The 26,020-nt window shown below is 33.2% G+C and overlaps 2 long non-coding RNA genes across 2 annotated transcripts in view; both read left to right on the top strand.

The window, feature by feature from the left end:
• LOC145279750 (uncharacterized) overlaps nucleotides 1–26,020 on the top strand; it is a 166,428-nt gene that overhangs the window by 70,974 nt on the left and 69,434 nt on the right. The gene's annotated exons all lie outside the window — the stretch shown is intronic.
• LOC145280232 (uncharacterized) lies at nucleotides 1,597–2,001 on the top strand. Its single transcript, XR_013868584.1, has 2 exons — nucleotides 1,597–1,677; nucleotides 1,819–2,001. It is a non-coding gene; the product is annotated as an uncharacterized LOC145280232 (long non-coding RNA).

Below are 26,020 nucleotides of genomic sequence, written 5' to 3'. Positions count from 1 at the left end.
TGAAAAAACAATTAAAGCTCTACATAAATTATTTAAAAATTATGGACTTAGTATAAAAATAGACCCTAATAAAAAAATTGTTAATTTCTTAGACATAACCTTAAATCTTGAGAATTCTACCTTTGAACCCTATCATAAACCTAACCAATCACTACTATATGTCCACAATCAATCACACCACCCTAAATCAATATTAAAATCAATAGTTCCCAATATCGCTTTAAGAATTTCTAGACTGTCTTCTACTAAATCCATATTTACCAAAAATGAAAAATATTATAATGAGGCCCTTAAAAACTCTGGATATAATTCACAAATTAAATTCATAAATGAAAATGATAGAAACATAAACTGCATTGAAAATAAACCTATTAAGAACGTAATAACATATAATATGGCAATGTCTTCCCGTATACGAGTCAAGAAAAATAACCAAGAGACAAAAAAAAGATAAAACCAAACCACAAATATTAGATAATAATACAAATAAACAGCAAACCAAAACCCGTAAACGTAAGAATAGACACAAGGAGATCCTATTGTTCAACCCCCATATTCCAAAAACCTAGAAACAAACATAGCCAGAGAATTTTTTAAAATATTAGATAAGAACTTTAAAGCCCCCCATAGATATAATAAAATTTTCAATAAGAACACAATTAAAGTCTCTTGCTCTACTATGCCTAACCTTCATCAGGAAATAATTAGCTCTAATAATAAGAAAATTAATAAACTACAAAATACAACTATACAAAATACATCAGACTGTAACTGTAGAAGAAAAAATAAATGTCCCCTACAAGGCTCATGTAAAATTAAAAATGTTATCTATAGCTGCACAGTATCAAAAACTCCAAATCCACATGAACCTATTAACAGCCATAACTCAACTACCAGATTAAATAACACCAACTTAAACCAATCTACCGATCAATTACTAATCAACCCACCATATAATAATCCAACAACAGACCAAACGGAAAATAATCACAACAAGCAAGAGGTAATATATTTTGGTTCCACATCTGGCCTAATAAAACATAGAATTTCAACGCACAAACATTCTTTTAAAAATAACTCTCTGTCAAACCAAACTACTCTATCAAACTATATTTGGCAACTAAAAAACAGCAATATTTCTTTCAACTTAAAATGTCAAATAATTGAGACTTGCAAATCATATAAACCAGGGGATAAATTTTGTGCCCTATGTACAAAAGAGACCCTAAAAATTTTAAAATATGAAGATATAAAAAATACAACCAAACTATTAAATTCAAGACAGGAGCTTATGACATGTAGTCATAAACGTTGGTTTAAATTTAATAAATATAAACCACCTTAAATCATTAAAAATTACTTATTAGTAAAAATAGATTACAATTTTTTTTTAAAATAATGAATTAAGTTAGACTAATTATCTCCCTTACACCCTAAAATAAATAAAAGTAAAGAAAACATGACAAGTATCTCCCCTTAAACAGGTAATAGTAATATTCTCTCTATATATAAACCGTAGCGTCTTTAAATCAAAAATACGCTAACGGAAACAATTTATTGCACGAGCGTCCCCCGCCCTTTTAAAATTCATCATTCAATAAGATAAAAAGCTATAGCAAACATCTTAATGACTATTTTAACCACAGTTCCTGATTTCAAAAAACGAAAAATTAAAAGGTAAATATCTCTATATATTTTTAAAGCAAATTTATTATGTAAATTCAAAAATATATATTTTTCTCTATTTATTTCTATCTCTAACCCATATTAATTTTCTTATAAATTTTAAATCCAGACCTTTTATTTCAATTTTTTCAGATTCATCTGCCTTACTTTTAATGCTAGGTTTATTTATGGTGTCTTTTAAATTCAATAAAAACCCTTCAAAATTTGCTGATGAGGAGACCTTGCTTATCAAAAATCTATATATAATTATTGTACATAACTTGATGTATACCACAATAAAAAGCATTGTTTTCCGAAACGATCGTACAGATAATTGATTTTGTTGTTGTTCCTTCTTATGAAACGGATTTTTAATTTAATTATGATTTGATTTTTAAATTATCAATCACATTACTTAATATTGTATTAGCTCTAGGACATTTAACTATTGAGCTTATTATATATCTAAATTACAACGAGCACTTTCTATTTCCTGTATTTTAATTAAACTAGTAATTTCACTGTTACATTAAAATACGCTCAGCTCTTTAGACTATTTTAGTTCTAATCTCCTTTAAAATATATATATATATATATATATATATAATGTGTGTGTATATATATATGCGTGTATATATATGTATATATTTGTGTGTGTATATATATATATGCGTGTATATATATGTATATATTTGTGTGTGTATATATATATATGCGTGTATATATATGTATATATATGTGCGTGTATATATCGTGTGCGTGTATATATATGTATATATATGTGCGTGTATATATCGTGTGCGTGTATATATCGTGTGTATATATATGTGTGTGTGTGTGTGTGTATATATATGCGTGTGAATATATATGTATATATATATATATGTATATATGTGTGTATATATATATATATATATATATATATATATATATATATAAAGGCAAAAACATTTCTAACTAAAATGTATTTTAAAAAATAAACTTTTCTTCGCTTTTCTGTAAAAAAAATGTAAATATTTTTTATTCTGTAAAGTTAAACTACTACAAAATAAATAAATTTTAAACTACTTAAAAATACAAATAAAATAAGCCATATAGGTAAAATAAAAAAATAACATTTGTAACTTCAAGGCTAAAAGCCCGAACACTTTTAATTAAAAAAAAAAAGTTTGGCATATTATATATTTTTGTCTGCTTAAATCGCATTTAAAAGTGTGGGATTTTTTTTTTTAAGGTGGAGATTTTATTTACAAGAACACGTTACACTTTTTAATAATAATAAAAAAACATTTGTAAACAAAGCTTCTTAAAAAAAAAAAATAAGCGAAAACGCGCAAACACCGCGTTTAGAACTGCGAAAAATACAGTTCCGATTTGACTCATATTAACCGTTCTAGATCGGGCATGCGCACAAGCGAATTTCACTAAGAATGTGTAACTGTGAATTTCGCAGCCCCAAGCAAAGTTTTGCTTTTATGCTTATATGAGTATGGGGACAATTATCGACATTAAGCTTCAGGATTATATATATATATATATATATATATATATATATATATATATATATATATATATATATATATATATAATTAATATGATATATTATCACATACAAAGAAAAAAAAATAAACGTATTCTTTTTAACGTGTATCGATAATAATGAGTAGAAATGACTTGGGGGTGCTGCAGTTCCACATCCAGGCACGAGCCGCCACTGCAGTGTATAATCAATTATTAATGCTGCAATCTTTTAAGTTATAAATTTATATTTTTTACTAGAATATCTTTTCTTTTCCGGTTTAAATAACTAGCCCTTTACTTTTCGTGCTCACATTTTTCTATAGTAATTCAATTTTTATTTTCTTCTGTGTGTGCACAAAATGTAGAAAGAAAAACAAATTAAACATAGGATTACTGGTTTCGTTCAGATCGACAACTGTTTTCAGAAAAAAAGAAACGTTTGTTGATCCGAACGAAATCAGAAAATCTCGATTTTTCTTTTTTTAATTTCTTCCTGTGTTTTACTTGTTTCTCTTTGTCTTTTCTATTATCCTGTCTCCACGGCATCTCATTATGTTACATATCTTAATACAGTAGAACTCCGGGATACGGCAATAAAAATTAGTAACAAAATACCGTACAGTATATAATACATATGTATATAATCAAATAACATAAATAACAGCTAAGACGGGGTAAATACCATAACTAGGATCCACAAAAACATTGTATTCCACATTGTGACCTGAAAAAAAAACCTATATCTTAGGGCTACTGTACTCAGGGTTCTACTGTATATGCGTGTATGTAGTTGCTAGTCTAGTCACACTGATGATCTGTGATACAGCAAAACAGTACTATATGGGGATGATTCTTCCTATTTGTGTTAAACATATTGGAAAGTGATAAACAAATTGGCATTAGCATATTAAGTGATACTCTGTGTAAACATATGGAGCTTAGGCGTTTGGACAAGGCACTAATGAGCTGTGATACACTGTATGTGATGTGCATGACTCTATATCTATATAATGATTTTATTTCTCTCTTGTTTTAATTTTCTTATCACTTTGTTTTTCCTGGGGATGGGGCATTCTACCGGATGCCAAACATTCTCCCATTAGTTTAGTTACTCCAACCGAGAAATCTTTTTAAGATTCTAATCGCCCCTTTAAGTGTTATTGTTTGTATTTCTTTTGCACTTGGTTCACCGGGTATATTCGCCAGATAGTTTTTTAATTCTTTTTCATTAGCCCGGTTGCTCCTATAATGACTGGTATGATTGATACCTTCTTAAGATTCCAGTTTCTTTTCATATAGTACGTATACGTGTGTGTTGCTTTGATCTAAAGTTTAACCTAGACACCCAGACGAATGTTTTTTCTTCATAATGTGCATATAAGATTGAGGCAGATGATTCGAACTAAATACCGTAGTCATCTACCTTGACTAACTCATTTGATTCGCCCAGCCATCCAATCTTTCACCTCTTTTTTTTTTCTTCTCTAAACAAGTCCTGTTTAATGAGGTTACTAGGTCATGCATTATTTGGGTCAATAAGTTCCCCCTCTTCTCTCACCCCATAAAAAAAAAAAAAAAAAAAATATATATATAAAATCTAAAATAACATATTTTTCTTCCTCAAACGTTTTGCAAGTCAGGCCAACCTTTTCCTTTTTCCTTTGAACACTATCTTTCTATCACACAACATTAACTTTTACTTTGTTCCTGGTGGGTTCATAAACGCGTGTTTAAATGCTAGAATCTGTAACCTCATATATTTATTTAGGAAAATCAAACGCTCCTGCACGTTTCTTCACCAAAACTATTCGGCATTTTCTTTTTTTTTCTTTCTTTTTTGGGAAAAGGTTAGTTGTTGCAGGTGAATGATGGCTTTAATCAAATGACATAACCCAATCACATGATATATGAATTCTGACCAATTTTTCACGAAATTCCAGAACCACTTTAGCCTGCTTTCCATCTGACCACGACGTTAAGCAAGTTCTTGTTAAATCGTCCCCTTAAATAATCCGATTCGATGCAGTTTCTACCACGACCGATCACTACGCTGTTCTCTCGCTGACCAACTTACACTAATTAACCCTTATCCCCGAGTGGGCTTTGGGCCTTGATAAGTAGTGAGTCTTTTTAAAAAAGACCCCAAAAAACTTACGGCATTGTAATTCAAAACTCATTTTATCTTAACGGAAAATAATTTTCCTTTCTTTATCAGTGTGCTGAACATGAAATCGAATTTCCATAAACAGTCTTCTTCCAAGAGCCTGCCATCTTTAAAACATTTTACCACTTCCCTGCAAGCTACAACACGGTCGTCTTCAAATTCAGTGTCGGCAAATACTTGTCAAAACCCGTTCTCATAATCAATTTTATTTGTTACATTTATGATTTCTAACCCTTTCACCATCGACTAACGATCTATTCGATTTACCTTGATTATTAAATGGCTTTTGGAGTCAATAAGTGATAATTAAAAATAACCTTTTCAAGTAATTTTTCTATCAGAGCTATTACTCCTTTTTTTTTTTTTTGCTCCTATTTATTATTCATAATATCTAATTCTACACTTGCTAACATGAGCATTACTTAAGGTTGCTACCATTTCTTAAACCTGCATTCCCTAACTAGAAAGAAAAGGTCACAGAATGTGACTCAATAAAAATGGTTGTTAATTCGTAACACCATTCTGCAAATGAATAAAATGTGTTTCGTAGAATTTTGCTATCGTTATACCTTATATCAACATAATTTTATAAAATGTAGTTTACCTGAAGCATTGCAATGAAATATGTATACAGATCTATTATAGATGGCTATATCAATGCAGTTTTCTTATATAATGTAATATTTTTGTATCATGCTATTTGACCTACTGACATCATCGACAAAGGAACGATTCTGCTTTGCCATTTGTTTTTTTTTTTTTTTTTTTTTTTTTTTTTTCAAAAATAATTTTGTTCTGTTTATTTTAACCTCAGATCTCCCTGGAGACATGAGCGCATGATTTTATTGAAAAATTCTTTTTTGATAGAATAAATAATACAAAGTTTTTTTTTTTATTAAATATTTTAGAATTAGGCTCTTCTGTTGGAATTTTTTTGTACCAATAGTAGTGCCCCCCCCCTGTTTACATTTATTTTTTATATTCGGGTTCTTATATTTGGTTTTCTGTATTTCGTATCCTTTATGATTCTTAGTTTCGTATATTTTAGGTTTGTACGAAACTCCCTTTAATTTGAAGGGAAAAATTTGCAACTAACTTTATTGTAGATAAAATCTCTTAGTTTTGAAACAGGACCCTTATATTATTCTTTAACCCGCCCCGTTTATTTCATGCTTTTATTTTTTATTTTTTTTTCTCAGGCTAATTACTTTCGCGTCGAATTTATCTGAAAGAAGATAAATTTCTGACACTTCCAATTTCTAGTTATTTTTCTCTGATTTTTAAATTAAAAATCGTAAATTTACTCTTCTAGTTCTGTCATAATAATAAATTAAAAATGGTCCGCTAACACCGTCTTTCATTCAATCGGATATATTTTTGTGTGTGCGGGAGAGGAATCTTTTCTGTGAATATCGCATTTTAGTAAGTCTTTTAGTTTTCTGAATTTCCGTTTTCCTTGCTTTAGATTTATTTAATTGTTCTGGTTTCGTCTGTCTGCTGCAATTTGTAATGATAGCTATTCGCCTCTGATGAGTTGTTTGATGACATAATGGACCATCCATCAATACATCAAAACGCCTGTCAGACACATGAAGAAATATAGGTATCCGCCAATAAGTAAAATAATTTGAAAATAAAAATAATAAACAAGTCATGATTTTTTTAATTTTTTAAACTCCCCCCCCCCTTCATCCAAAACAAGGCATATCGCCACTTGGACGTAAGGGGGCGCTTAATTGGGACCGTGCCTAAGAAAGAGTAACAAGATGTTGGTTTACCTTACATTTGAACTTCTGCATGTTGCTTTTGTTTTTGATTTTGCAGAACATAATTAAGTTTTGCAAACAGAAGTAGAACAAGAAAAAGCATCAACGTTAGGTGCATTTCGTCTCAGGAAGGGAAACGTGCACGGAGAAAGGAATTCGAATGTATAGGTATTCAAGGGCAGAAGCTCTTAGAGTAGAAAGCCTTCCGGCATTTAGGGATCTCAAAAGTGAAGAGCATGAAATTGTTGCTAAGCGGGGTTGTTGGGGATATGTACTTCAAGGGCAATGAGTTCATCAGAGCACATGCCATTAAAATACTTGTAAAAAAGGTACAGGGATGCAATATTATAGCGATGAGGCAGGGGTTGGAACCTACTTGACAAATTTGGGACCTATTAGATTGGAGAACCCCTTTTTTTTTTTTTTTTTGGACCCTATACCAGAGGGATGATTAGTTGTAGATGCACCATCCCAGATGTGGCAATAATACTCCATGTATGGGCGAATGGTGACCTTGAAGAGGTACAGGATACTCTCAGGTATAAGTAGTTTTCTAGCACGATAGAAGGAACTCACCTTCTTTGCAGCAGCCTTCACAATGTACTCATTGTATATGTTCCAGTTCATATTTTCTGTTAATATTAAGCTGAGGAGTTTGAAGGACGAATTCTCAGGTAGGGAGTTATTTGTCATGGGTATCGGTGGTTGGAGAAACGTCTTGTAATTGCTAAAGAGAGCAGCTTATTCTTACTAGCATTAAATGTTATCTATTTACGTTTTTGTTCCACTAAAGATTAACAGGATATTGGATTATGTAACATTTTAACTTCTGCATATCAGTACGACCAGGGAAGCAAGAACTAGGAAGGGAATTCCAAAGTCTAGCTGTTCAAGGGAAGAAACTATTAGAATAGAAAGTTTTCTGGCATCTAGGGATCTCAACAGTGAAGACGTGAGATGTTATTGCTCAGACGGTTTGTCGGGAATATATATGGCGAGGGGTTACAAGTGCAATGAGTTCATCAGAACACATTCCATTAAAATATTTGTAAAACAGGCATAGAGATGCAACATTGCGGCGATGGGACAGGAGTTGGAGCTTAGTTGATAGTGGGATCGATTAGATTAACAACTCTTTTTTTGGACCCTATCATGTGACAACAATATTCCATGCATGGGCGAATGGTGGCCTTGTAGAGGTACAGGATAGTCTCAGGTGTGAATAGTCTTCTAGCTCGATAGCGGGAACCCACCTTCTTTGCAGCAATCTTTGCAATGTCCTCTATCTATTTGTTTAAGTTTATACCACCTGCAAATGTTAGGCTGAGGAGTTTGAAGGCAGAATTCTCAGGTAGTGTTATTTGTCATTGATAAAGGCGGTTGGAGAGGCGTCTTGTAATTGTTAAAGGAGAGCAGCTTAGTTTTACTAGCATTAAATGTTACCATCCATTTACGTCTTCGTTTCACTACGGCCTGGAAGTCATTTTCTAAGGGTTCAGCTATTGTCTAAGATTTTTGTACATCTGTTCTTCTTTCATAGAGCATTATGTCATCAAATATACCCATCTCGGACACAATATTATCAGGGAGGTCGTTAATGACTATCAGGAATAATAGTGGTCCAAGAATAGACCTCTGAAGCACTCTTGCATTAATGTTATGCTGCTTGGATGAACGTCCATCAATGAAAATCTGGATGGTTCTATTGTCTAAGAAGGAACTAATTATATTAAGTATTCGTCCACTTATACCGTTTTATTTTTATTAGCAGCACATGCTAGACTTTGTCTAACCGTATCTTCATGAGCAATTGTTTGAATTTCTCTTGCACTTGGTTCACCGGGTATATTGTTAGGTTGTTTTTGAAATTCAGTTGCTCCTGTTAGTTACTGGAATGATAGATAATCGTAAGGTTCTAGTTTCTTTTCGTGTTATTTCGTTATCTTTTCCCTTTCAGCTGTGTTTGACTCAGTACGACTGGGGGGGGCACTAACTTATACTAAGGTTGCTTCTTTCTCCTTCTTATCCCGTGTCACTATTTCAGGTGTAATAGCTCCTTTTTCTAGTTACGTAACTGCAGGAATTACATAGTCATGTTGGATGGTGTCTGACTTATTTCGAACCATTCTTTCAACTATGTTACCAGAACTTGCTGCTGCGTTCGATATTCAACTGTGTGTATAGGGATGTGAATAAATACGTGTATGTATGTATGCATGTATGTACGTACGTACGTACAATATCTCTGTGTGTATATACCTAACTTTATAAATATATTCAACTGTGTGCATGTGTATAAATATATGTGTGTGTGTGTATATATACCTAACTTTATAAGTATATAAATAAAAAAGAGATGAATGAATTAGGAGTCTTGTAATCATAGAAATGATGAATAATGGAAAAGAAAGCTGTTTTGTTAGATTCTGTACTGAACATGAGAGGTCAGAAGTAAATATAAGTTCATGTTAATGTTATTGTTCGAAGGAAACAACTTTATTAGATTAAACATAGGACTTCGAGTAAACATTATGAATATAAGAAATATTATTTCATCTATTTTTTTCTTTTTGTGAAAAAAAAAATGAATTTCATTAACTAAAAATGTCTTATGTCTTTGAATTCGTCTATGACCTTGTGCGGAGGACTGACACATTAATGCAAAAAGAATGCTTACACATAAAAAGCTCTCGAATGTTTAAATATATTTGGGGTTTGATAACTAAATGGAGTCATACTAAGAATGCTCTCCCAAAATAACCTTAACCCATAGGTTCGTTTCTTGTTGCATCCAATCATATTTAACACACAAAAATTACCTGACTTGTCTAAAGTTTCAATCATTCTTCCTTGGATATGTTTATTTGTACGTTCATGTTCCATAGGATTTCGTGACTTCAGTTTTCAAGTATTGCTGCTGGTTTGTGCTTGTACCATTTGTCTGGGTATTCACGATGCATTGTTTGCATAATTCCCAGTGCACTGCCTTCCCCGTTTGATCGTATCTATTCCTGTATTCTTTTTGGGCTAGTTTACTACATTCGCTTATTGTGTGGTTTATTGTTTCGTCTCTTTACCACAAAATCTGCATTTGCTGTTTTCTCGTGTTTTGTCGAACTTTACTTTGATATAGTTGGTTCTTATCACGTTATCTTGTGCGTCTATTATTAAGGATCCGATTTCTTTCTTTGTTTCCATTTCGTAGCCATGTCCAAATTTTTCATAAGTCTCATCTTTTCTCATCCTTGTAAATCCTCTGTAGTTGTTTCTCTTCCCATTTTTCTTTTGCCTCTCGGTTTTCCGTGTTCATTTTGTCAGTGTCTCTTACTGTGGTAAGTACTATTACAGTGTTCTGCATTATGCATTTTTCTAATTCTATTTTTTTTTTGTCATTCACACAGCCTTCTATACAAATCAATTCCCTTCCTTTTCTTTTCACGTAGAGTCAATCGGCATCATCCCTTGGGTGTAGTGCATTGTGAATGGTCATGTTTCCTGATCTTATGGTTGAGATACCTTAGTTTTTTTTTTATCCAACTTATAAACGGCCCGGAATATCACAGCCCATGTGTTTTTTACATTTTATTAGCTTTCTACAATATAGTTGACATTTTTATTCTTTTCAGGTATTCCTTTCGGATTTTCTGTAATTTCTGTTGATTGGATTGTGTCTGCTTCCATAACTCCTACATATTTGTAGGTGTCTTGTTCACTTAGAACTCTCATCTTCGTTTGACTGGGTAGTGCTATGCCTTTTTGTCTCAAGTTATCTCGTTTTCATAATTAGTAATGCGACTTTTTCATGCCCAGTTCCATTCAGATATCCTGGCTGAGATTCTGGTTGCAGTTATTCGCGTTTCTAGTTCGGTTTTGGTTCTTGTAAAAAATTTTAGATCGTGCATTTACATTAAGTGGTTCATTCTTTCATCTGTATTAGTGAACTTGCATCCGATTTTGCACTTCCTTAGCCATGGTGTCTCTTAACATTATACTATCATGAACCGAAGTGGTGATATCAAATAACCCACAGAGAGACGGGTGATTTTTTTTTTTCAGTAAATTATAAATTATGGCTAATTAGAACAACGAAAACAATTTTTTTTCAAACATTACTCAATCCCAGAACTAAAGTATATTTTATCATTTTTTTGTGTGTTAAAGTATATAGAAAAGAAGTCCTAGAGAGACGAGCAATGAACTTACATCGAATATATAAACTTGTATGTATGTATATATATATATATATATATATATATATATATATATATATATATATATACTAGCAGAGGTACCCCTCGTTGACTGGGTTCAAAAACAGCCTACAGAAAATGGACTGTGATTGATGAAAGTATGATAGGTTATGAAAAGGAGAGGGTTGTAAAGAGATAGGTTTTGATACTAAAAAATTTTACCCTAAGAAAAATATGATGAAAGTAAAGATAATTTCTGCGAAAATATATTTTTTATATCAAATTTGTTTCCATTCGTAGCCAAGAGTGACCAAAAAAATGATGGTTCCTTACAAAGAGAAAATGTTATATATATAATAATATAAATATACAAGAAATAAATGTTACCATAGTCAATAAAAGTTACTTTTATGGTAGAAAAGTTCATTGGTTTGTATTTTTAAGTAGTTTGTAAAAAAAATTTGAAAGCCCCGTTTTCAATTCGAAGGAGGGGCCCTTGAGCATTCTGTGTTAACAATTTAAGAGAGTTCCGTCAACGTAAGGAATATTTATAAACATATTTTAATGTTTTTCGTTATTTTGTGTTTGAGGAATATTCGATTATGGCATGTGTAGTTTATATAAACATTCATATAAGTAGTTATCACCTCAAATTTCGTTTTAATTTCGGTTCGCTGAAATTATTTCAAGTAAAGAGCATTAAAAACTATTTCAAAACAAAAAAAACATGAACTGAACTTTTATTGACTATGGTAACATTTATTTCTTGTATATTTATTTTTTCGGGTAGCCGTTTGTTGCCTTTTCTGCTAGACACTCTTACTAAATAATATCGACGAAATATCGAAAAACGCAGAAATAAAAACAGTTTTGAAAAATAATGAAGCTTTACTTATTTTAGTAAAATAATCCGAAACAACAAACTGGGATATTAAAAAAGTAAACACGTAATTACTTTAGTTTTTTAAAGCAAAGAATCGATATAAATATGAATAAGAAGAAAATGGCACCCTTTTCAAGCAGAACAGCTTCGTTTCAGTTTTGCAGTATTGAACGGTGTAGTATTGTACTATTGTAATGTAAAGAAAACGCAGAAAGGGTTGTAATCAACTGAATTCTTTCTAGTACACTGATAAAATACAAAAAGCTTAAACAGATATATAAATAAAAATAAAAAGGTTATGTAAATGTTTTAAAAAGACACGTAATCCCGTGAGCAGGATTTTTCCCTCTTTTGACACGATAACAAGTAACGTTATTTTTTTATTATTTATCTATTTTCGAAAGAGTGTTACGTGCAAGTGGAGAAGGAAAAAAAAACAGTTATGCAAAATTTGTGTCGAGAATTGTCTAAAGTTCCGACTTTTTTTTTTGGTGGGGGGGGGCTTTCACTTTAATAAAAACGTGAATTCATGAGGTGAATGTATTCGACACAATATGATTCAACTAAAAAAAAAATAAATAAAAGCTAACGTGAATTAAGATTAAAGTTAAGGTGTTATTGTGAACCCTCACCCCTTATAAAAAATCTTGTTGAACTTTGTGACATATTTACATTCTATGGAGGTCAGGCGCGAACGAACACCCCATCATTTTATTATACCATATTTCTTCAAACTGAAACATAATTATCAAAGTATACTTACGCAAATAGATATGAAAAATCTTTGTTAAAGTTTGTGCCATATATCCATAGAGTACAGGCGCGAAAGCAGATCCCACAATTTTATTATACCATCCTTATTTAAGTTAAAACATACTTATCAAAGTATTCTTATGTACATCTATATCAAAAACACTTGTAAACGTTTTTTTTTATTTTTTATTTCCATACTTTGGGGGCCAGGCGCGTACACAGCCCCCACAATTTTTATGAACCACCGTTCTGCCAGATCAAACATACCCATTCCTGATCCTTGATACATCTTCTATCATTATATGTAATCAGTTTTTTAAAATAGTCAACCATATACGAGCCTATTCGTGACCAGACACACACACACGTTCAGCTTATATATATATATATATATATATATATATATATATATATATATATATATGACAAAATAATCTGCCGGAAAAAAAAAACTTTACATTATTAATTCATCAAAAGTTAAAAAACAAAGAATATAATGAAAGGTTTTCTTTTATTCCATGGGATTTCAAAAAATTATATCTTTTTCTTCATAGATAAATATCTAGCAAAATAAAAATGTAAACTTGCTCGTTTTCATTATATTGAAAACTTTACAAAATTGCAATGTTCAAAAAAAACTTATATATATATAGAGAGAGAGGGAGAGAAAGAGATAGAGATTTATATTTCTAAAAATCTCAGGATTTTAGGAATTATGAACTTAGTTTATCCAGTAAACGCTTATTAAAGATCAAAGAAAAGTTTTTTTTTTTATGTTTAAGAAGTTACGGAGGTCGGATTAAGTTTTTTCTTAAACAACTAGAACATCGGAAATCATTTGCAATATTCTCTAGACAAATGTATCAGGCAGGATATCCCCTCGTATGTAGCAGCTGCACTCTATCTTAAGGCGTATCTTACTCCTCAAGTGGATATTTTGATTAACAAGAGTTTTGCGAAGTGAGTACTTTTAGGCTAATGTATGAAATAATAAAGATAAAATTAAATGTATGAAAAAATTACTAAATACTAGTAGGACGTGTGTCCTAGTGTTGTCCGTGAAAATTGAAGAAACCAGAAATTGTAAGTATATGTAAATAATTATTTATTACATTAATAATCAAATCAAGCATTTTTCATCACAAAGGTAATTATATATATATTAGTGATGGGACGCTTCCAATATTTTTCCTGATTCCGATACAATTGCTGATTCCATACTAAACTTCCGATTCTGATTCTTTATAAATCTCTAAATATTTTACTATAAAATTGTTATTTTTTCTCAATTATTGTTAGAACATGTTAAACGTACATATTTTCACCAGCGTAAAAACATTATAGTGAGGGAGGGAATTTATAGATTTATGTTTTATTGGTATTTTAAAATCAATAAATATTTATTTTATTATTACTACCAGTAGAGGAAGATTTTGTTAAAAAAAAAAAATAGTTAAAGGAATCGATTTTTGGCATCAGAAAATAGTCACAAATTTTTCAGATTCCAATACCCTCCAAATTTTCGATTTTCCGACTCCCGACTCCCGATTCCGATTAATTGTCCCAACATTAACATATTATAATCCAAATGGAAATGTCGAACGTCAATAAAATTTCAATAATGTAACAAACATTAAATAGGCTCACTAAAAAACTTAAGACAAATGATGAGGCAAATAATAGTTAATTAATAAATACCCCACACACAAAAAAACTGCAAGAAACAATATAAAAATATTTGTAAAATATTGTTAGGATGATACTCTTTGACTTGCTTGTGAGTTTATGCGTGTGTTTGTTTTTTTTTGGGCGGGAGGAGAGTAGTAAATGACTGCATCCACTGCAATTACTGCCTTCTTTAGTTGTTGTCGCCTAACCAACACTATAGAAAGCAGTAATTGCAGTGGATGCAGTCAGGAGATTCAGAGTTCCTATCTGTCACGGTTACCGCCTGACGAAGGCCAGAGGAATAGTTGGCTGAAACGTTGTGAAACAACTAAAAAAAGATGAGGATAATAGTCCACGATAAAATAAAAATTAGAACATAAGCAGTAATTTGTTGCTACACAGTCATAAGCATGTTTCGGTCTTCTAGTATTTAGTAACTATATATATATATATATATATATATATATATATATATATATATATAATGACATTGTCTCGCTGTATGTACATTTCTCTACCAAACTACTGTCAATTTTCAGTCTACAGACTTGAGATTTAAGGAGTATTGAGATTTGGGAAAAGCTTTTCAATCGGTTTTCGGCCAGAAATTTGGCTGTCAAGGGGTCAAAGTTCAACGATTTGACCTTTGAAAACTCCTCCGCCAATTTTGGGTCTAAACACTTGAAATTTTAGATGCAGGTTTTCTGGAGATGAGTCAAACTTATATATATATATATATATATATATATATATATATGCACATAGTTATGAGCAGTACAGAGGGCCAGACCAAAGCCGGTCGGAATTGCTAGTATATTCTAAAAGCAATATATTATCAATGTATTCTAAGAATATAAATACTTATTCTATCTATAAAAGTATATTTGGTAACTTGGCATTAAATAATCCATAGATTCTTAATATGCTGTAAAGTAAACCAAACTATTTTCCCCTGTATATTGTAACCATTATCCTCTCTGTTTTCTTTTTTCCACCACTTCTACTCCATCTATGCATCTCCCCCAACCATTGCTTGTCTCATCCATTTTTCCCACCATTAAGTACATTTAATGTTCAAACAAGATTATGAGTTATCTCCATATATAATATTTTGATTGCAGAAATTCCCCTCTGGACCAAAGTACTGTAGGTTTGTAACAACAGATGCCACATACAAATTTATTTATGTCAGCCCGTTCAACAGCAGATATCTTAACTGTAGTTTCTGAACGTATATACCGTTCATTGGATAAAACAGGGGAGGGTAGAGCGGTGGCCCTCGATATATCTAAGGCTTTTGACAGGGTATGGCACGATGGGCTTCTAAGGAAAATTAGATCATATGGAATCACTGGAAGAATTAATAATGTAATTAAATCCTTCTTAAGTAATAGAAAAATCAAAGTTGTCCTCGACGGACGTACATCCAAACAATACGACATAAATGCGGGAGTACCTCAGGGGTCTATCCTTGGACCTCTATTCCTGATATTCATAAACGACCTCCCTGATAATATTGTTTCGGAGATGGGTATATTTGCCGATGACACCACTCTCTATAACAGATATGAGGGGAAAACAAATGAACACATATCCAAGGAAATGGCAGAAACGCTAGAGGATGACCTCCAATCCGTAGTGGAATGGGGACAAAAATGGTTGGTCACATTCAATGCTGCTAAGACTAAGCTTGTTTCCTTCAATAACTACAAGAAACCTTCTCTGCCACCAATAACAATGGCCAAGAACACATTACCTGAAAGTACTTCTTTTAAACTCCTCGGCCTAACGTTTACAGGGAATATGAACTGGAATAGATACATTGAGAGCATTGCCAAGGCTGCTGCAAGGAAGGTTGGCTCCCTCTACCGTGCTAGAAAACTACTTACGCCTGACAGTATCCTATACCTCTATAAGGCAACCATTCGCCCATGTATGGAGTACTGTTGTCACATCTGGGCTGGTGCATCTGCTTCTTGTCTCTCGCTCCTGGACAGGGTTCAAAAGAGAGTCGCCAACCTGATAGGTCCTGAACTGTCATCTAGGCTTCAGCCTCTGTCCCATCGACGAGATGTTGCATCCTTCTGCCTGTTCTACAAATACTTCAATGGTGAATGCTCTGACGAACTGCAAACACTTGTACCTCCCCGACGTAACTACCCCCGACAAACCCGACAAGCAACTAAGTCTCATCCCTTTGCAGTAGAGATCCCTAGGTGCAAGAAAGCCTTTTACTCCAATAGTTTCTTCCCCAGAACTGCGGGTCTTTGGAACTCCCTTCCGGGATTCTGCTTTCCCAACTGCAATGATATGAAGTTCAAGTGTAATGTTAACAAACATCTTTCTACTCATCTCCCTTCATAGTGACCCCGCTAATTAAGTCCCTGATAGTAGCCCCCTGCTTCAATGTGGCACTGTGCCTTGTTTGGGGTGAAAATTGAATAAAAAAAAAATTAAAAAAAAAAAAATGTCTAGACTATTAGGCACTATTTTATGTAACTTCAGAACGACATTTTAGGCACATTTAGTCGTTATAATAAAATCCTACATTTCATCCTAGGAGCAACAGCATCACAATCGTAAAGTGAAAACCAGATTATTTCATTTCAGCCACGACTACCAGTGTCCACAATTGTTCAGGGGTGGCAGTAGCCACCAACAACAACTGGAGTTTACTTTTTTGCGTGTGTGTGTGTGGGGGGGGGTGAACGTTTCCACTGGGAAGCGCCAGTTAAAGGGTCCTGCTAGTAGTATTGTATAGATCAATCTAACTGACCTTGTTTATACAAAAAATATAGGATTATATTGTAGGTGCTTTTACAGAATAAAGATTAATTGTCAATTTGTATTTTTATATTATGTCAAAGAAAAGTTAACATAAATCCAGCAAGAATAGTGTGTGGCAGAATTATTTTATCTCGCTTGGATTTATTAGGACCAATGTTAAAGAGTACCTGGAAGTTTTTTTTTTAAAAAAGTCCGATTTACATGCGCAATTTTAGAACATATTACGATCTTTCTGGCATGTCCTTCAAAGCTATCAAACGTGGTTCAACTGGCTGTCTATCTTTCCATAGCCTTTATAAACCATTCCACTTTATCCGTTGAATGCTTTCCTAATAGGAACTGTATATTCTCTTAAAACACAAAGTAACGTTTACTTTTATTACTCGTACGTATTTCTGTCTCTAATCCTAATAACATATATCTTTCTTTTATCTTTCTTTTTAATTGTAATAATAAATATATTACAATTTTCGGTTACGTAAAAGAATTATAAAGGATTTTAAAAACATAATTCAATCCCAGAACTAAAGAATATTTTAAATTGTATTTTGTATCATGAAAGTATATAGGATGATATATCAAAATGATACGCACCGTTTGTAAGATATCATAACGAAACCATGTAATAAACTGAATCGGAAAAGTCGGACGAGATGCATAACAACAAGGAAATCCTACGAGTCGCACAACGATGTTCACTCTACGCAGGTCTGAACCTTCTCGCCCACTCCCCCAGCAACCTGCTTTTATGGTGCCCGGCCACACCTCAAATAAATGTGTGGGACGTGATTTTTTGAAAACTGTGCGAGACTGTGGGCATTAAAAGATTATGGTCGCTATCTTGGATCTTTTCATTTTTCCTTCTCAGCCCGTAGGATACAGACACGAGCGCGTTTTATTTTTGCGGTAATCCTTCTCTATTTTCTCCACACAAACAAAATAGTGTATGATTGCCTTCCAGTTGTTAAATACTGACTTTTGACACTGGCTGTGTTAGATATTGGCTGAGCAATGGCGAAAAGTGTGCTAATCGACGATTATGATCGTTATAATATTTGTAAAAATAGAATAGCAGAAAGAATGGTATAGTGAAATAAATATATACAGATAAAATTATTTATGTTAAAATGTTTTAATAGAAAGGAATGTTAGTTTTAATAACTAACACAATCAAAACTGTAAGTTGGTGTTAATTTGATGGATGAAATTTAAGCTAACAATAATATAAACAAAGATACGTGACAAAAAATCAGTAAAGATCTTTAGGCTATGTGTAGTGATGGCGTAATGGAAAAGATAGATTTTGAGATGTAGATTTTTAGTAACGAGAGAGAGAGGGGGGGGGATATGCAACAGGTTGGCAGATGTACGGAGTTTTTGACTATACGCTCATGGAAGTCAGAAGCGGGCGACTTAGAAAAATGTAATCTTATACAAAGTGTGCCAACTATGAAAAAGAACTCCGTAAGGAATAAATGATTATATCAAAACATAATTCCCGCCTGAACGTTTTCACTTTCGAAGAAAAGCACCTTTAATTTCAGGACGCATGGAAGGAAGATTTGAGGTATGTTTTTGCTTGTGTTCGATTCGACAACGATGTCTATAAACTGTTAATATATGTATACGCACATCAACACACAATAGAGAATACACTAGACGAATCACATATCTGGACATTTAACAATCATAAATTAATAGACCCATTAAAGACAACACACGTATAGATAATATATACCCCCCCGACAATATTACAGCTGGACATGTATCATGTCATGATGAATATGTATTCGATATAAAGATATACCCGAAGACATGCATTGTTGAAACATGTGCAGTGATCATAGCATTTGAAAGCAATTTTTACGCTTACAACAAAGTCGAAAGATATTTGACAATTAATCTACGTCAGAATTATAAATGTAACATTTATTCTGATTTAATGAACAGTAATTAATCGTTCGATGACAAAACTTTGTTCATTTTTTTAAAACCAATATTTTACTTCCTGCTGATGTGTTTTATATAGGTATTAAACACTAATAAAGAAATATTCCTTGACTTTCTTAAGACCCTTTAAGTTTAAGCCTTAAATTTTAAACATTTTCTTGAATCAAAATCATATAATAGATTTTGATTAAAATTAGAATAAGCATTCTAGACATAAGGCTTAATATCATATCTCGAGTTTGATCTCTGTAAGGAAGCATAAGTGATGGACACATATTCTGTTAGAGAATTAATTTACCTATCCTAGGACAGGTACTTTTCTAGTTTGTATATAAAATGTTATTTTTGTTTCGGTTTTTAATCATTATTTTCTTCTGTGATTCAGGATTAGCGTTTCATGGATATAGTAGTAGTAGTAGTAGTAGTAGTAGTAGGCTCCGTCTGTCAGTTTATTGATCAATAAATGCCCCCGTTCAGTCTCAAGAGACAATGAATATCTCTTACAAGGGTAGCTGCGTGTGTAATTGTGAGGCAAGCGTTGCACAATCTCCAACCACACCTTTCCTGAATCGTCACTGCTTGAGTTCAGTAGCAAGGAGAAGTGCTAGACAACTGAAGAACGAGGCTGAAATAAGCGGACCTGGAATTCTCAAATGGTCACCCATTTTAGTACTGAGCAGACTCAACGTTGCTTAACTTCAGTGATCTAATGGGAACCAGTATGCAAACGTGATTCGGCCGTGTGTCAATTGACCATGAATGAAACATCCTTAGCCTACTGATCCTGGCTATCTGCTTTGGTGGAACAGATCTGCTTGTGGCCGAAGATGGGAATGTTTGAGCGACACACTCCGTCACAAAGGTCACAAACATGTATTGTTCCTAAGCTGTTATTAATAATGTTCTCCTTTCTGCAACAACATTTATTGGTTTCATATTTCCTCTTCAATATGTTGGTTCAAGCTTCTTGAGCGGTCATCTGCAATGCTCTCCCAAATCTAAATGTCGATCTCGAGCGCCTCTATATCTCGCCTCACACATCTTTTGTATCAATGGGCTTACTCCAGTTAACATGAATATATCAATACTTATATTGTTGTATTTGTGGACGGGGAAATATTAACTTTCATCATGTACAACTAATAGCTGCCAATCTTGCATGTGGGATATTTTTGACCTACACAGATTACTCATCATTTTAATCAATAAAAACAGCTGTTCGTCTGGCTGACATGTAAATAGTTGACTCATTAGATAGTGACGTCTAGTTGTAAATGTAATCGTAGTGATAATGTGACAATAATGTTATATTATTTGTTGGAATCCATTATTGAGATGAGTATTAATAAATTATTTATTGTAGACTATTATCCTCAGTTTAGTTGTTGTTGCATGATGTTTTGGCCAACTATTTTTCTGACCTTCCTCAGATGATAACTGTGACAGGATAGGAACTCTGAATCTCTTGACTCCTCTAGTTTTTGTCGTCTCACCACGTTTTGGTCAAGTAAGCCTCTGGCCGGCTTTGGGTAGGATTGAAACAGCTGTCTTCAGACAATGTTCACCTGGAACTGTAGAAATTCAACGTCTCTATCCACTGCACCACGGTGATCAAGGTTGGATTTTTTTGTCTTATAAATCCACCTTTATTCATTATCTGATCTTCCATGGTCGGTGAGACAACAACTATGGAAGGCAGTAATTGCTGAGAATGCAGTTAGGAGATTTGGAGTTCCTATACCGTCATGGGTACCACCTGACGAAAGCCAGAGGAATACTTGGTCGAAACGTCGTGAAACAACTAAAAAAGATGTGGACAATAGTCCGCAATAAATTAACAAAATTTCTTTGTTGGATTCTCTCCTTGTAGTTGCAATAATAATAATGTAACAAAATATAAGACAATCCCAGTAACATGTTTTATTCTTTTATATATCACATGTGTTCCATCCCACATCCTACTCCATAGATGGGCAACTGGAGCCAGCTTTGAAAAAAGGGTTCGAATACAGCTCAAAAGAGGAAGATCTTTCTTCACCACGTTTCTCGTAAGACACTAACTCGTTTTCCTACACTTTACACAATCGCCCCAAAACTATTTTCCTCCTATGTGTTTAGTGGCAGACAAAATTTCCACTGGGTTTCTTTGCAACAGCTTATCTGCTGATTACGGCATGGTAGCCTTCAAATCAAATGTCATAGATTCTTTTTATGAACAAATATTCGAATTTATTTTGTCCTTTAGTTCTTACATTCCATGAGCAATGTTTCTGACAAAGAGAGAAGAATTGATGTCTTTTGATCAGAATTAAACTCTTTTTGGATCATGTATTTTTTAGCCTAAATCCTTACATCAAGTGGCTTTATGCCTTGTATGGAAAAATTTCCATAAAATATCCTCTCATAAGGTTAATCTCAACTGAAAGCATTGGATTCCATTAATTCTGACCTTTAAATGATGATTTATGATGATCCATTTGTAAAAAATAAAGCCCCCCCCCAAAAAAAAAAACAACTCTTTTGCACTTCCAACAAATGTCATATTCTGACATGCAACTCGAACACTAATTTTTAATTTCTAATGGAATTTTCCACTTTTCTGCTTAATTTAGCCTTATGTGGGAAATACCGTTTTTAACACTATATTTTTATACATCCTCTCCAATATCGCTGCATCCTGTGTGTTTTAGAAAACAGTTATTAACAAAGAAGTTAGTAAAGACTTTTTCACATATTTTTAGATGGCGACCAAAGTTTGAAACTATATAATTAAAATAATTGATGAAGTATTGCGGTCACATCTGGGGAAGTGCCACTTAGAATACAAAATCAACTTATAAAATAAATCTAGTGGGGGATGATATCATCTTTTTCCTGAAGCTTCTTTCTCACAAAATGGATGTTACTAGTCTCTCTTTAATATATTACTGTTATTTTCATGAAAGGTGCAATCTGTGATATTTCCTTTTAAGGACATTCACAGTAAAAACTCTAACTACACTAGCAGAAAAATACTTCTGTCTTCCTCCATGAACCTAACATCAGACGGAATTTCCATAAATAGAGCTGTGCCAGGTCATTCTGTCTGTGAAACATAATACTGCTCGACTACTTCTCTACTGATTACAAGATAGCTGTCCTTAAATCTAATGTCAACAAATACTTATTATAAACTATACTGTAAGTTATTAAACTTAGTTTATAGTGTTGATCAATTTCACTACTAGCATGGTGCTCTTCATCAGCTGACAATCATTCTCATTAACCTTTATCCTTTTGGCTTTGACTAGTGATATCCGAATAATAAAAACAATGTTTTTCTTTTTACATTTTAATTATTACTTAAAGTATTTTTTGATTAAAATATAATTATACTAGACACTTATTTAATTTAGAGGTAGTTTATATCGATTTTGCTTTTTAATGTTTTTTAAAAGAAACTCGTGCAAGGATAGCAAGTTTTATGCTTTGCTTTCAACAAAATGGAAATACAGCTGACAATTAAAACCGGTTGGAATTACAAATAAAAAAAAAAAACACATCTCTAAAAAAGTCAAAAAATTTTTTTTTATAAAGTACTGACCTTTAAATTGGAACTTGTTAAAACTTGAGCGGAATTGAGTTATTAGTTTTCATAAGTATTATTCAGTCTTTGCTCTGTTGGAAACAATGCTTCAGAAGTGATGAGCTAACTACACGGTCATGAAGACACAAATGCTGCTGAATGCTCAGGTAACCCAACTTCAGCAGTTGTCGCAGAAAAAAAAATCCTTAAACTTTTTGGTTGACTATAAATCGAAGTTGTATGAGTTAGCAAAGTATTAAAGATATCAAAAGGCAGTATATTCACCAGTTTGCATAGACATTGTGTAAGAGCTCAATTATCTGCCTTGGTATATAATTGGATTCAATGCTAGAATGTCTTTCTTTCACATTGATTGGTTCTCTGAAATGTCAACTGATTGTTACTCGAAAATTAGTTTTTTTTTTTCTGATCAATCATTTTCTTCTGATCAATCATTTTTTTCTAAATAGTTGTAGGAACTGTCATAATGGATAGTGTATGACTTATTTCTAACAGTTCTTTTCCAGTACTTGCTATGCTCTACTTATACAATTGAGCTTTTTCTCGTTCTGACATTGATATTAAAACCCTACTTTTTCTATCTAAACATTATTAAAACAAACTTTTTAATATACTCTGTCATGGATGACAATACTTCTGTCTCATCACATTTATCCTTGATTGTTGGCTTTGCCAAGTGATGACCTAATAATAAAAACAAAAACGAGCATTAATTAATTACTTATTCATTTTTTATGTGTTTTTATCGGATGATTGATTTCATTTCACTATTACACTGAATTATATTTATGCATAGTTCCTACATTTTGCTTAATTGTTTTTCAACACCCTGGAAAACATCATCAGTATACCCTGTATTTATGAACTCAGGTGATAAGTCATCTCCCTCTCAGTACAGACCAATAAGTCTCCTGTGTGTCATGAGTAAGTTGCTGGATTCCATATTAAATAGAGAAATAGTCAACCACCTCAGCAGAAATAACCTTCTTAGTGACACGCAATATAGTTTCTGTTCTGCAAGATCTACCGCAGATGTGCTAACGGTTATATCTCATAGGATTAGTAAATCTCTTGACAAAGGCTTCCTTTCCAGGGCAATTGCTCTTGACATATCAAAGGCCTTCGACAAGGTATGGCATAAAGGCCTACTTCACAAGATCTCCAGCTACGGTATAACTGGAAATATTCTCTCTATCATTAAATCATTTCTCTCTGATAAGCTCATCAGAGTAGTGGTTGATGGACAAAAATCAGAGGCCTGCAGTATTAATGCTGGAGTCCCTCAAGGGTCCATCCTGGGCCCAACTCTCTTCCTGATCTACATCAATGATCTCCCTAAACACATACTTAAATCATTCGTTGACATCTATGCTGATGACACGAGCATCTACAGCAACACATCAAAGGCTGTAAATGACAAAGCTCTCTCTGATTCTCTCTCCTCTGATCTCGAACGAGTGGTTCAGTGGGGGAAGACGTGACTGGTTACCTTTTAATGCATCTAAAACCAAACTCCTATCTTTACATCATCAACGCTCTGATCCCCATCTGGCATCAATTGAAATGGATGGCTCTCGTCTAGGAGAAGCCCCATGTTTTGACAAGCTTCTGGGCTTGACCTTCACTCCTGATCTGAAATGGAACACGTATATCAAGTCTGTTGCCAAGGTCGCTGGAAAGATGGTGGGATCCTTCTACCGCTCCAGAAGATATCTCACTACTGATGCAATTCTCTATCTATATAAAAGCCAAGTACGTCCAAGGATGGAATACTGCTGCCATATCTGGACAGGAGCTGCTAAAAACAGCCTATCCTGCCTTGTCAGAGTACAAAATTGGCTTAGTGGGGGATGCCCTTTTCTCTTCCCTGCAACCTCTCTCCCACAGAAGAGACGTTGCAAGCGTATCTTTGTTTTAGCGTTATTTCCATGGCAGGTGCTCGTCTGAACTCCAATCTCTGGTCCCCCCTCGCCAATATTTTACAAAATACACCCGTCTAGCTGAATCCACTGTCAAAAATTTTCCCCACTCTTTATCTATGCCTAAATCAAAACGTAGATTCCATGAACAAAGCTTCTTAGAAGTGCACGCCTGTGGAACTCTGTTCTGTCTGCCTGCTTCCCTCCTGACTACAACTTGGATGTCTTCAAGTCCAACGTAAACAAATTCCTGATGAACCGCCCCCTTAAGTAGACACTCTAAAATCTCCACACTAACGTACTGTACTTACAATAAACTTTATCCATGAGTGACATCCGGCCCTTGATAAGTGGTGACCACCTTGTAAAAAAAGAAATAATAAATAAATAAAAAAAATAATGGTGTAGAATTTAGGATGAATCCGTTCTAGCACACAGAGGTGTGTATGTGTGTGTGTGCACGAATACTTTTTACCAAACTCCTCTTTATATTTGGACTGAGTTGAAATTTGATATATAGGGTATTTGGACTGGTAGCACCTTTTCGATTTGGTTTTTAGCTGGTAAAATAGCTGCTCAGGGTTCAATTGAACAAAATATTGACCTTGGCCTGGAGTAAATCGACTATTTCAGTATTTTTTTTTTCTGCGCAGGCACTAATTTAAAATTATAGGTGAAACGTTATTTTTTTGGAGTTTTTGTATACTTATGGATTTAGATCATATGCTAACGGATAAGGCTGTAGAGCTATGTTTTGGTTTCGATTCTAGCTGATGGCACTCAAGTCATTTTTTTCTTTACCTTTGTAGTCACTACTTTGAGGTACTAGGTACACTATAATAATTAGTATTAGGTACAATATAATAATCGATAGAATTCGCTCTATCAAAATAAATATGAAACTTGCATGAATTAAAGTATAATATTTAAGCATATTTTATGATTGGGCATCACCAGGCAGCTTGCTAGTTCTTGAAAATTCATTTTTTTTTTTTTTTTAAATATTCTAAAGGGTTTATAAGGGACATAATATTAGTCACAACCTATTTGAAAATTTGCATTATATTTGATCCATAAACATTAGACGCCAATTAATCAAGATTCCTTTAATTACAGTCTCTAAAAACCCCTTAAGCTTATGCCTTAAATTTTAGACATTTTTAGAATA

Source organism: Euprymna scolopes, chromosome 7 (assembly GCF_053919585.1).
Source record: "Euprymna scolopes isolate OS-2025 chromosome 7, ASM5391958v1, whole genome shotgun sequence".
Lineage (NCBI taxonomy): Eukaryota > Metazoa > Mollusca > Cephalopoda > Sepiida > Sepiolidae > Euprymna > Euprymna scolopes.
Note: the sequence above shows the minus strand (reverse complement) of the source record. Positions and strands in the feature narration are given on the sequence as shown.